The sequence below is a fragment of the Sciurus carolinensis genome, chromosome 4 (genome assembly GCF_902686445.1).
Source record: "Sciurus carolinensis chromosome 4, mSciCar1.2, whole genome shotgun sequence".
Taxonomy (NCBI): domain Eukaryota; kingdom Metazoa; phylum Chordata; class Mammalia; order Rodentia; family Sciuridae; genus Sciurus; species Sciurus carolinensis.
In genome coordinates, this window is record NC_062216.1 from 86,881,947 (window position 1) to 86,893,325 (window position 11,379).

Consider the following 11,379-nt stretch of genomic DNA (forward strand, 5'->3'; position numbering starts at 1 on the left):
CATGAGGGTGGAACCCTCATGACCTTGTATAAATCTAATTATCTCCCAAGGGCACTACCTCTTAATACAATCACATTGAGGGTTATGGCTTTACTATATGAATGAAAACCTAACACCCAGAGAATGCAGGAAAATGTTAATAGTAATTCATTTTCAATATAAATGTATAACTTCCTATCTTCCAATTATGTCCTAGGGCTGGGGATATAGCTCAGTTGGTAGAGTGCTTGCCTAGCATGCACAAGGCCCTGGGTTCAATCCCCAGCACCACCAAAAAAAAAAAAAAAAAAAAAAAAAAAAACCCAATTATGTACTAACTTCAACTCTTTTCAGTTGTAATAACGCATTCCTAGATTGTGATCTTTCAATCTTGACACCATCTGTCTTCCATATGCCCTTTTCAATGGGGGAGGAGAGGCCAGGAGTCCACTGGCAGAGAATACTTCTATTCATATAGGGAACCTCTGTCCCTCTTCCACCATTGCTGAGGGTTTACCTAGGAGAGCACAGCCTGAAGCATTGACTAGAGGCAAGCACATCAACCAGAAGGGGCTAACTATTGTAGAACAAAGGTTTCTCTTAGAGGAGATTCATGCAGATACTGCCAGAGGAATGTCAAACTTCTAGAAGGAGTAGGGCAACCATCCTGGATGCAAGTAGTGGAGGAATGTGAGCCCAGAGTTGAAAACATTTGCTATCACTGTTACACTTGCCACACTCCAAGGAGTTAGACCAGAGGTGGCAGCATATTCAGAAGATGGACAGGCAAAAACATAAACGTGGGCACTCACACAAGGCTAAGCCCAAGGAACTTATGAGACTTGAGCTGGGGAGAAAAATGGTAGGGTATGCACTCTCTCTGATGGTTGTCATTGACCCCCACCTCCATCTCCTGGCATTTATATGCCTGAGTAATTGCCTTCCCTGGAGAGTAGACCAGACTTACTTATAATGAATATAATATGATAGAAGGAATGAGATGTCACTTCTGGGACTGGGTTTTATAAAGACTGTGGCTTCTGCCTTGAGCATTCTCTCTTGGAATTTTCAGCCTGGGAAAGTCAGTTCCATGTTGTGAGGCAGCCCAGTGGAGCAGCCATGTGGTGTGAGGGGGATAAGGCCACTTGGGTATGCTTGGAAGCAGATCCTTCGGCCTGTCATGTCTTCAGACAGTGGCAACCTCATAAAAGACTTTGAACCAGAGTCCTTTAACTAAGCTGTCCATAGACTCCTAATCTACAGAAACCAAGATAATACGTTTTTTTATCTGGCTGTTCTTTCTTGCCTTCTAACCTTTGCTTACTTCCTGGTATACCTTTAGCAACAATCACAGTGCCCTGTGCTTATATTTTATTTATTTCAGTCAGTTTCCCTAATTAAAATGTGAATCTTGTGTGAGTGGAGACTGTATTATTTTTGTCTGTGTCTTTGACACAGGGTTTAGTTCACACACAGTACGCAAATGGCCCATGTGTCTATGTTTCTGGCATAAGTGAATATTTGGGGGGATTGTGTTAAAGATAGCAGATAAGGAGCCTGTTAGTGTGGGATAGGTCATGCCCATTCTCACCTATCATTCTAATATTTATGACGCATATGTGCTTTCCTTGAGGGCAAAAATCTTTAATAGTATTTTTATGTACTTTTCTTATTTTTTCTTCATTTTTATATCAACAACATCATTTATAAACAGTAGTAAGTAAAGTAGGAATAAGAGCAGGATCCTTCGGCCAGATCCGTGAGAGTATTTTTAATATCCAGAGAAGAAAAATACTCCTCAAGGACACCTACTTAATTCCTTGTGGACAGGCTGGTGAGTCAGTGAGAACAAGTGTAATAACTGACAACAAGGTTCTAGATGAATAAGCCAGTTTACTTTCATATTTACTCATCCATATTGTTCACAATGGTGAGGAAATGTGAATGGATCACTCTTCTAGTTCTTTTCAAAGAACCTCTCCTAGACCAAGCCCTGGTAACCTGGATTTCTCTTGTAAAGGACAAGATGCATCATTTGATTAACAGTTGAAAAAGATTTTAGAGACAGGTAAACAGGGTCACCTAATCACCCTGTAGATATCTTTTCTAATTTTGCAAACATGAAGTGGAAATGATCCTGAGGGTATCTTCCTTAATAATTTTGGGTTATTGAACACAAAGTGATTGCATAGATAATAGGAGAGAAAATTCATTTAGCAAACCTGATTAACAGTTCATGCAGAATAGCCTCAAGAGGTGAAACTAGAAAATTGAGTCAAAGAGATGACCAGCCAAAAGTTTTGTGGGACAAAGAGGGGCAGAAAGAGATAAATAATTAAATGTAGCATATATAATTATAATGATAATGATATCAAAGCTCATCAGAGTAAATATTATGACAATTTCTTCCCAGAGGAAAAAATTCTAAACCCTAGCTTAGGACCATCTTTAAGTGTGCTTACAATGCCAAATGAAGTTCTAATACAACCAATTAATTTTGGCAGTTTCATAGGGCTTATTGTCATATTCATACTAGTAAAGTAGAAACATGAAACTCTAACAAGTACTATTATTATTTTGTTGTTTAATGACATGGGTGAAATTAACCTGAATTTGAACAAAAAAAGCATGAAGATCAGAAATACTATTTCATATTACTCCTAATAGACCTTGATGTCATAGAAATAAAAAAGACAATATTGGTGTTTATAATAAAAAATACATGATAGACAAAACTCAACTCAAAGTGTATCAAGGACCTAGGCATTAGAGACTCTGTGCCTACTAGAAGAAAAAGTAGGCCTAACTCTCCATCATGTCTTGTAGGAACTGAATTCCTCAACAAGATTCCTAAAGTGCAAAAAGTAAAATCAAGAATCAATAAATTGGATGGTATAAAGCTAAAAAGCTTCTTCACAGCAAAGGAAATAATCAAGAATGTGAAGAGAGAGCCTACAGAATGGGAGAAAATCTTTACCACCCGCACCTCTGAGCATTAATCTTCAGGATATATAAAGAACTCAAAAAAACCTCAAACAATCCACTCAATAAATGGGCTAAGGAATTGAAGAGATACTTCACAGAAGAAGAAATACAATCAATCAACAAATAAATGAAAAAAGGTTCAACATGCAATTAGAGAAATGCAAGGTAAAACTACACAGAGATTTCATCTCACCCCAGTCAGAATGGAAATTATTAAGAATACAAGGAACAATAAATGTTGACAAGGATGTGGGGGAAAAGGTACACTCATACATTGCTGGTGGAACTGCAAATTGGTGCAACCACCCTAGAAAACAATATGAAGATTCCTCAGAAAACTTGGAATGGAACCAACATTTGACCCAGCTATCCCACTCTTTGGTTTATACCCAAAGGACTTAAAATCAGCATACTACAGTGGTTCCGCCACGTCAATGTTTATAGCAGCTCAACTCACAACAGCTAAACTTTGGAACTAGCCTCAGTACCCTTCAACAGATGAATGGATAAAGAAATGTATATATACACAATGGAATATTTCTCAGCCATAAAGAAGAATGAAATTATAACATTTGCCAGTAAATGGATGGAACTGAAGACATCATGCTAAGTGAAATAAGCCAATCCCCCCAAACCAAAGGATGAATATTCTCTCTGATATGTGGATGTTGACTCATAATAACTAGGCAGGGGAAGAGGGGAGGTTCACCGGATTGAACAGGGCAAAGTGGGGTTGAGGGAGAGAGTGTTGGGAATGAGAAAGACAATAGAATAAATCAGACATAACTTTCCTATGTTCATATATGAATACATGACTAGTGTAATGCTACATCATGTACAACCACAAAAATGGGAAGTTATTTTCCATATAAGTATGATATGTCAAAATATATTCTACTGTTATATACACCTAAAAAGAACAAATTAAGAATAATTTAAAAATATGTGCTAGAATTAAAGAATGTTCTTCCATGGAATAGACCTGTATTTTACTTTTTATAAGGATATAGCAGAGATATTATTATCATTATTATTTTTATTGTTAAAATGAACAAGATGTAAGACTTTTCTTAAAATGAAGATACCTTACTAAAAATTATTATGTCCCTCTAATAAGTCCAGAAAAATTTCAACCACTCTGGGAATGCTTAAAAACTTAGAAAGTAGCTACATTTTTAGGCATGTTATTTACTATTAAAATTTATTAAAATAAATAATATTTTGATGAAAGTAGAGCTTTTAAAAATTGCAACATATATCAGGATGTCCTTAGGCATATTCAATTTTAAAATTTGGAGGTGAGTGTATACAAATTTCTCTAATAAGGCCAAGGTATGAAATTTCAATCATCAAAGGGTTAAAAACATTGATAGTTAGAATTGAAGTTTATTCTATTTTCTGGAATTCACATGAGTAGTTTATAAATGCTATCACAGCACATTAAATGTTATTATACTGATTATTTATCACACGGTTAATTATGCCTAATGCAAAGTGAGAGTTTATTGCAACTGATTATAATTAGATGTATTTGGCTTCAGTTAGAATTTGTAATGGTACACGGTTTATATTTTCACTTGGTGTGTGAAAGGGAGAGGTTTCAGTAATGAGTTTATAGCAATAATTAGGTCATGGGTTTACTGCTAAATGCATTACAGTTAAGCAATTCTCTCTCTCTCTCTCTCTCTCTCTCTCTCTCTCTCTCTATATATATATATATATATATATATATATATATATATATATATATAATGAATACCTACACATATTTTATACCTACACATATTAACATATATGTGAGATAGAGAGAGACTGAACACTTATTTATATACATTATTTATCTGCAAAACATGTAACCAGGGACACATGAAGTTGCTGAAACATTTTATGTGTGGTCAAGAGAGATGACTAGAAGTTTTTACCTGTATGTTCAAAATCTCAAGATCCGTTGAAATTGTTAGTAGACTACTATCCAATTTAGTTGCATATTTTCATTAGCCTGGATATCTATGCAAGTGAAGTCTAAGTAAGCCTATTAACTGAGAAGGGTTTCAGTATAGACCATCTCAAATTTCCTTGCACAACACAATGAAAACTCTCCATGAGTATGTCAGTATACTCCTGTCCTTCAGCTCTTCTGTTGTCAATAATAAATTATTTTAAAATTAATTTTCTCAGGTTGGCAATTGTGCAATGTCTAATAGTATACTTTTATTCTTTTATGTGCCCTAAACAGATTCAACTCAAAAGTCATATCATAAAGTACATTTTATATTTTTATTTTTGTGAACTGCATAATTTAAATTTAAAATTTTTATTTCATATTTGTGAAACAAGCATTTTCTATATTTCAATTTTGTCACAGGATTTCTTTTCAATCCTGTTTAGTGTTTTGATAGTTGATTTAAATGAAAGAAGAGGTGGCTGAGAGTGGGGAAGAACAGTTAGTATTTCAATGACCAAAAAAAAGAAAGAAATGAAAAAAATCTTACTGGAAATCAGTTCTTTAAGGTAATAAGTCTAATATTCATTAGTTGATCCAAAATTAATATGCACATAAAAAAGTCTTAAATTTGCATCAAAATGTCAAAAATGCTTTGGGGTTTTAGTGAACCATGAGCTTGAGGCTGATCAGATGGTGTTTTAGAAGTTGGCACTAGGGGTACTTTACCCAGGCATGGCTGACTATGAGCCCCTGGACTTTGTGGTGCTTGGATCCCCTCCTCTGCCTGTGTTAGGACCTGGGTGCTGAAGCAGCATTCTAACCTGGAGTACATCAGGATAAGATGGGAGAGAGGAGGAGGAAGGGCTCCCAGGTGGCCGAAGAACACGGGTAGGTGAGGAGGGATGGGTGAGGCTTGACCTGTGAAGAAGAATTGGGCTCACTGCACATGCTCAGTCTGGAGAAGAGAAGGTAATGGAGAATCACCTCTGTGCAAGGAATTAAAGATGCTTATTTAATAATGGAAATAAGGTTATTTTTCAATATTCTGGAGAAACCAAAGGTGGAAGAAATGGGAACATTCATATTATTTCAATAAAAGAAACCTTTGGAAAATAAGAATGAACCAACATTTGAACCATCTGCCTCCTAATTAGTGAGTCTCTGGACATCTGAAGTATGCAAACATGAACTAAATGTTCAAATGTTCCAGGCCCAGTATGTAGAGGAAGACTTGTACCATGTGGAAGCTTGGCTCTTATAACTTCCCAAGTCCATAACTTCTTTGTGCTTCTTCAGGTTTTCCAGGCATTTTAGGGGCTATATTTTGTTATTGTGTTGGGCAGTACATAAAAACATTCTGAGGTTAATTTGTATTCTATTTGGGAAAACAGAATTATGAAATACTCGAGGCCAAAAAGTATACAACAAATGGTGGAGATTTTTAACTTGATACTCCTTTTCCTTTGGTTGTGTATACAATGCAGATTTCTGCTGGTGATTACTTTCACTTGCAATGTTATAATTTACAGAATTGAGTAGAAATTACAAAACATAGAAAAAGAAATAAAACCCAAAGATGTTAGAATCCACATGAATTTTAATGATTTATTAGCATATGCACAAAACTTGAATACTAAATATGGCAAATTGATTATCTGAGGCAAACTTCCAAGGGGAGAAAATGCTATGTGTGTTTTCTCTGTCTTTCAGTTAACATCTGTTATATAGTAGAGATTCCAGAGAAAAAGTAAGAGGAGCTGAGTCTGTACTCTTGACATAGAAGAAATAAGCTACCTTGGGCGCTAAGAACAGAGGAAGGAGGGATGGCTCCAGCTTGATAGGCATGCATGGATTGTAGTCCTTGGGAGGAAGAGTAAGTAAAGCAAATTCCTGTGGTCCCTGTAATTGGTGGTGGTAGCGAGGGTGTTAGAACCAGGAAGAATCGCCCTTCAAGCCTAAGGGCATGTGAAAGGAGAGAAGCAATGAAAACCTTTATTCAAGGGAATGTCAGGGAAGAGTTATCTGCTGAAGAAGTCGCCACAAATAAAGGCTAGCAGCACTAACTAGCCTTAGGGAAATTTGAGAAGAGGCATTAGCAGCTAGACCACCACAGGCCTAGCCAATAGAGGATGATGTTTCTCCACTAACATCAGAATAAGAGAAAATGTTGTCTTCGGCCTTTTCAGTCTGTTGGGGAGCAGAGAACTCTAAGGGATAGAGGACGCAGGTGAGTCCTGCAGTTGATGATTTATTAACAGCTTGCAGGTAGCTGTGTGCTGTCCTCCAGGTCTGCTCTTAGCAAGTGTCCTAATTTCCATCAGCATAAGGGCATCTCCATTAATAGTTCCTTTCATTCCACACTTCCATTCCTATCACAGCCTATTGTTCATCCTTCCTTATGTAACTCCTATTTCAGACCACATCACCTTGACTTGGTCATTGCCAGAACTTTCCAATTGACCATCTTTACCTTGTTCTCCACTCTATAGCCCAAGTAATCTCTTAAAAAAACAGAACAGATTGTGTGATTCTCATACTTAATGTGCTTCAGAGACTTCCTTTTCCCTCTGAGGGTAAAAACTGAAGTTGTTACCTTGGCCTCTGGGACCTGATAGGCCTCTGCCGCTTCATTAAGGTTCTTTTCTTTGATCTCTGCCTACTGTGATGTGCTGAATAACTGCTATAGGAGCAGCACAGATGAGATTCAACTAGAGGATATGGAGAGATTAGGAAGTATGAAATTAGAGAGATCATTTAAGGATATTTATGGGCTTTAAGAGAAGGAACCAGTTTACAACTGCAACCAAGAATCATGGAATTCCTTTATGATCTGGCACTTCAGTAAGGCTCACTTTGGTTGTCAGTTGCTATTTCTCATTACAGGTTGAAATTTCTTTGGGCCTATTTGCAAAGATCATGGGTTTTCTCTGTTCTGTTGGTGATATTCTGCAGAGAGGAGACCTGGGCTGATCAGTGTTAAACCCTGAAGTCCTTCATGAATTTTCATTGAATTTGAACTTATAGAAACCATGCCTGCTCATAGTGGGATTCAGCAATTCAGTGTTCCTTTTTGTGAGTTGTAGGTGAACTAGCATGATTCAACTGAAATTGGAAAGAAAGTGTATGGATGGGGATATCTCTCAAAGTGGATGGACTTCTGTATTAATTATTAATATTAATGCCATAATAGATGAATTAATGTTAAAATAGATGAATCCTAATATCCCAATGGCTTAAAACAATAAGAATCTGTTTCTTGCTCACATAAAGTTTAAATCAAGCATTACTGATGATGCGCAGGCAATGATTCAGAAACTTAGGTTTACTTAGTTGTATGACTCTTCCATCCTCCAAAGACTTTCTAGAATTTCAGTCAGGCAATGGAGGAAGAAAAGTGAGAAAGGCACTCCTGCTTTTTTAGCCACTTCATCCTGGAAGTGACTCATACTGGCTCACATTCCATTGGTAGGGAACAATCAGGCAGTTTCAAATTGAAGTGAGCTGGTTGGGTAGCTGGTTTCCAGAAACAACTTGTATTGGTCAGGGTGCCCCAGATAAACAGAATCAATAGAATATATAAAATAATAAAAAGAATTTATTAGATCGACTCAACTGAGTAGGGATTAAATCAGACCACCATGGCCATCTAAGGGCTGGAGAGCCAGGGACACTGGTAGCTTCTCAGTCTAACAAGCCTCAAGAGTGAGAGGTCAATGATGAAGTCCCACCTGAGGCCATCAGAAGACCTGAACCCCTTTGGAGAGCTGCTGGTGCAAGTCTTCATTCAAAGGCTGAAGAAACTGAAGTCTGATGTCCACAGGTGGCAGCAACAGAAAAACACAGCCACTCAAGAAGGATCAAGTGCCAGAGAGAGCTGGTTTCTCTCTTCTACCTTTTTATGGTATCTGCCCGGCCCCCCAGCCTATTGAATGGTGCCACCCATATTCAGGGCAGGTCTTTCCCAGTTTGCTGACCTGCAGACTAATCTCCTCTGAGTATACCCTCACAGACACACCCAGAAACCCAATTCTCTAGTTCATTCAAATTGACAACCAGAATTAGCCATAATCCACTCAACATCATGAAAGGAGAATGGGAATTTTTGGTAGGGAGTTGGTTATCTCTACCATGTGCAGAGAAAGAAACATGTTTCATGCGTTGCTTCCTATCCATTATCATGTGTTAGGTGTTTTTTTCTCCTTGGCAATTATCACTTAATTATTTATGTTATTGTTGATTGTCTAAAAATGGTTAAACTCCCTCAGGCAAGAAAGGAGAGGCGGGTAGGGTTCCCTTTGTGGTGAAATTTGTTCCATACAGTTTAATCTGCTGGATAAATGTGCATTACTTTTTCTCATTGTTATAGGGAATAGGAGAGTGGTAAAATTCTTATTTGCTGGATATCTTACTTGCCTTATCATTTTGACCCACATCCAATGTCTTAGGGAGTTTTATAATGATTACACACACAATTGAGGGGCATCATAGGAAAACTTTATAAGTATTGATTTTTGTCTGTGAATATTAAGTAATAGGAAGTAATGTTGCTGAGTATATAGTCTTATTTTCTTTTCTACTGAAATAAGGTAGCAAGTTTTTCCCTTGAAATTCACTCAAGGTCACCACAAAGAGTATTAACCTTTGAGTTTAAAGGATAAGAGTACATAGGGAAAGATTACTATTCTACTGAGTGACGACTGTCTGCTAAGACAGGTGGCTAGACTGGAGGAGGGTGAGTGCACTATTTATACAGGGAAGATTAGAAGTTTAACGTGCTCTCGATGGGTGCAGGTCCTGCTGGCTAATCCTCTGACTGTCATTGTTCCATGACTCCACTATATCCAATTAAGTAGAAAAAAAAAAAAAAAAACTTTGAAAAAACTGCCTCTTCTTCTAATCAATCCAAGAAGGACAAGCTCAAAAAGTCATTTGTGTCTGTCTTTTTCAATATTGCTTTAGTTTTTCATGTCTGATCTATCGGAAGAGCAGAGATGAAGTTCATATCATTAAGAAAAGCAAATGAATTTTCTGTGTCTCTAATGATTGGTGGTAGAAGGAGAGAAAGAGAGAGAGACAGACATAGAAAGAGAGGGTGTACAGGAGAATATTTGCTATGAAGGGAAGATAAGAAGTATGGATTTAAATCTTAGGTACATAGGATTTGAATAGGTATAAATAAATGGAGAGAGTGGCATTTTCATGACTAGACTGGTTAAAGTAATGTTTTTCTGAGATATTTTACTTAAATTAGAAACAGATGAAAGGATTCTGTCCAACTGTTGGAATTTACTTTCATTGCCCAATCTTGTGGGGTTGTATATGTGCAGAAAAATATGCATGGACAGATAGAGTAGTATCTCTGAGATGTAAAATAGAAAGATTAGGCTGTGATATCAAGAAGATTCCACTACATTCAAAGGCAGTATTTCTTTAGATATTGTTTCTGTCTGCCAAGAGTACGCCATAGAGAGTTCTATGTAGTGAGGGCTTTATATCTGTTAGAACAAAGAATTAGAACCAAGTACTGGGCATTATATTAGTCCTCCTTTATCTTGGTTTTGTTTTCCATGGTCAGTTATCTATAGTCAATTATATTTGGAAAATATTAAATGAAAGTTCCAGCAATATATAATCATAAGTTTCAAGTTACATGCTATTCTGAGTAGCGTGATGAAATCTTATGCCATCCTACTCTGTCCCTTCTAAGATGTGAAATATCCCTTTGTCCAAAGCATCCGAACTGCATACGCTACCTGCCCGTGAGGCACTTAGTGGCCATCTTGGTTATGAGAATGACAGTGGTGGTGGCATAGTGCTTGAGTTCAGGTGACTAGTTTTACTTAAAAATGGCACCAAAGCACAAGGGCAGTGATGCTGGCAGTTCAGGTATGACAGAGAGAAGCTACACAGTGTTTCCTTTATGTGAAGAGGTATAAGCACAATAAGATACTTTGGCAGAGATAGAGGAACCACCCTTACATGACTTTTATAACAGCACATTGTTTTCATTGTTCTATTTTATTATTGTTGCTAATCTTTTGTTGCGTCTAATTTATAAATTAAATTTTACCACAGGTATGTATGTATAGGAAAAAACAGTACTCTAAAGTTTGGCACTATCTGTACTTTTAGACATCTACTGGGAGTTTTGGAACACATGTGTCCCCTGTGCATAGGGATGGGGGTGGGGCTGCTATACTGGCTGGGACAATTTTCTAAATATTAGTAAAAATTTGAAAGATAGAATTACAATTGTCTAAAAATGAAATAAACTGTCTTATACGGAGAAGCTCTACTTTATACTGAATAATGGTCAGTAATTAAGTATTTGGGTTGGGGTTTCAACTAGATGACTTTCTGAGAGTATGAGCATACTAATATAAAAAGGCCATGCCATGTTTAAAATGGTAAAAATAGGACTCTCACCCACAGCCTGCAGTTACCATTCCAGGAAATCACTTCCTCCTCTT

General features: G+C 37.1%; 1 non-coding gene across 1 annotated transcript; it reads left to right on the forward strand.

Moving 5' to 3' along the window:
* Positions 1 to 200: 200 nt before the first annotated feature.
* Positions 201 to 273, forward strand: Trnaa-agc (transfer RNA alanine (anticodon AGC)). Its single transcript has one exon. It is a non-coding gene; the product is annotated as a tRNA-Ala (tRNA).
* Positions 274 to 11,379: the final 11,106 nt, after the last annotated feature.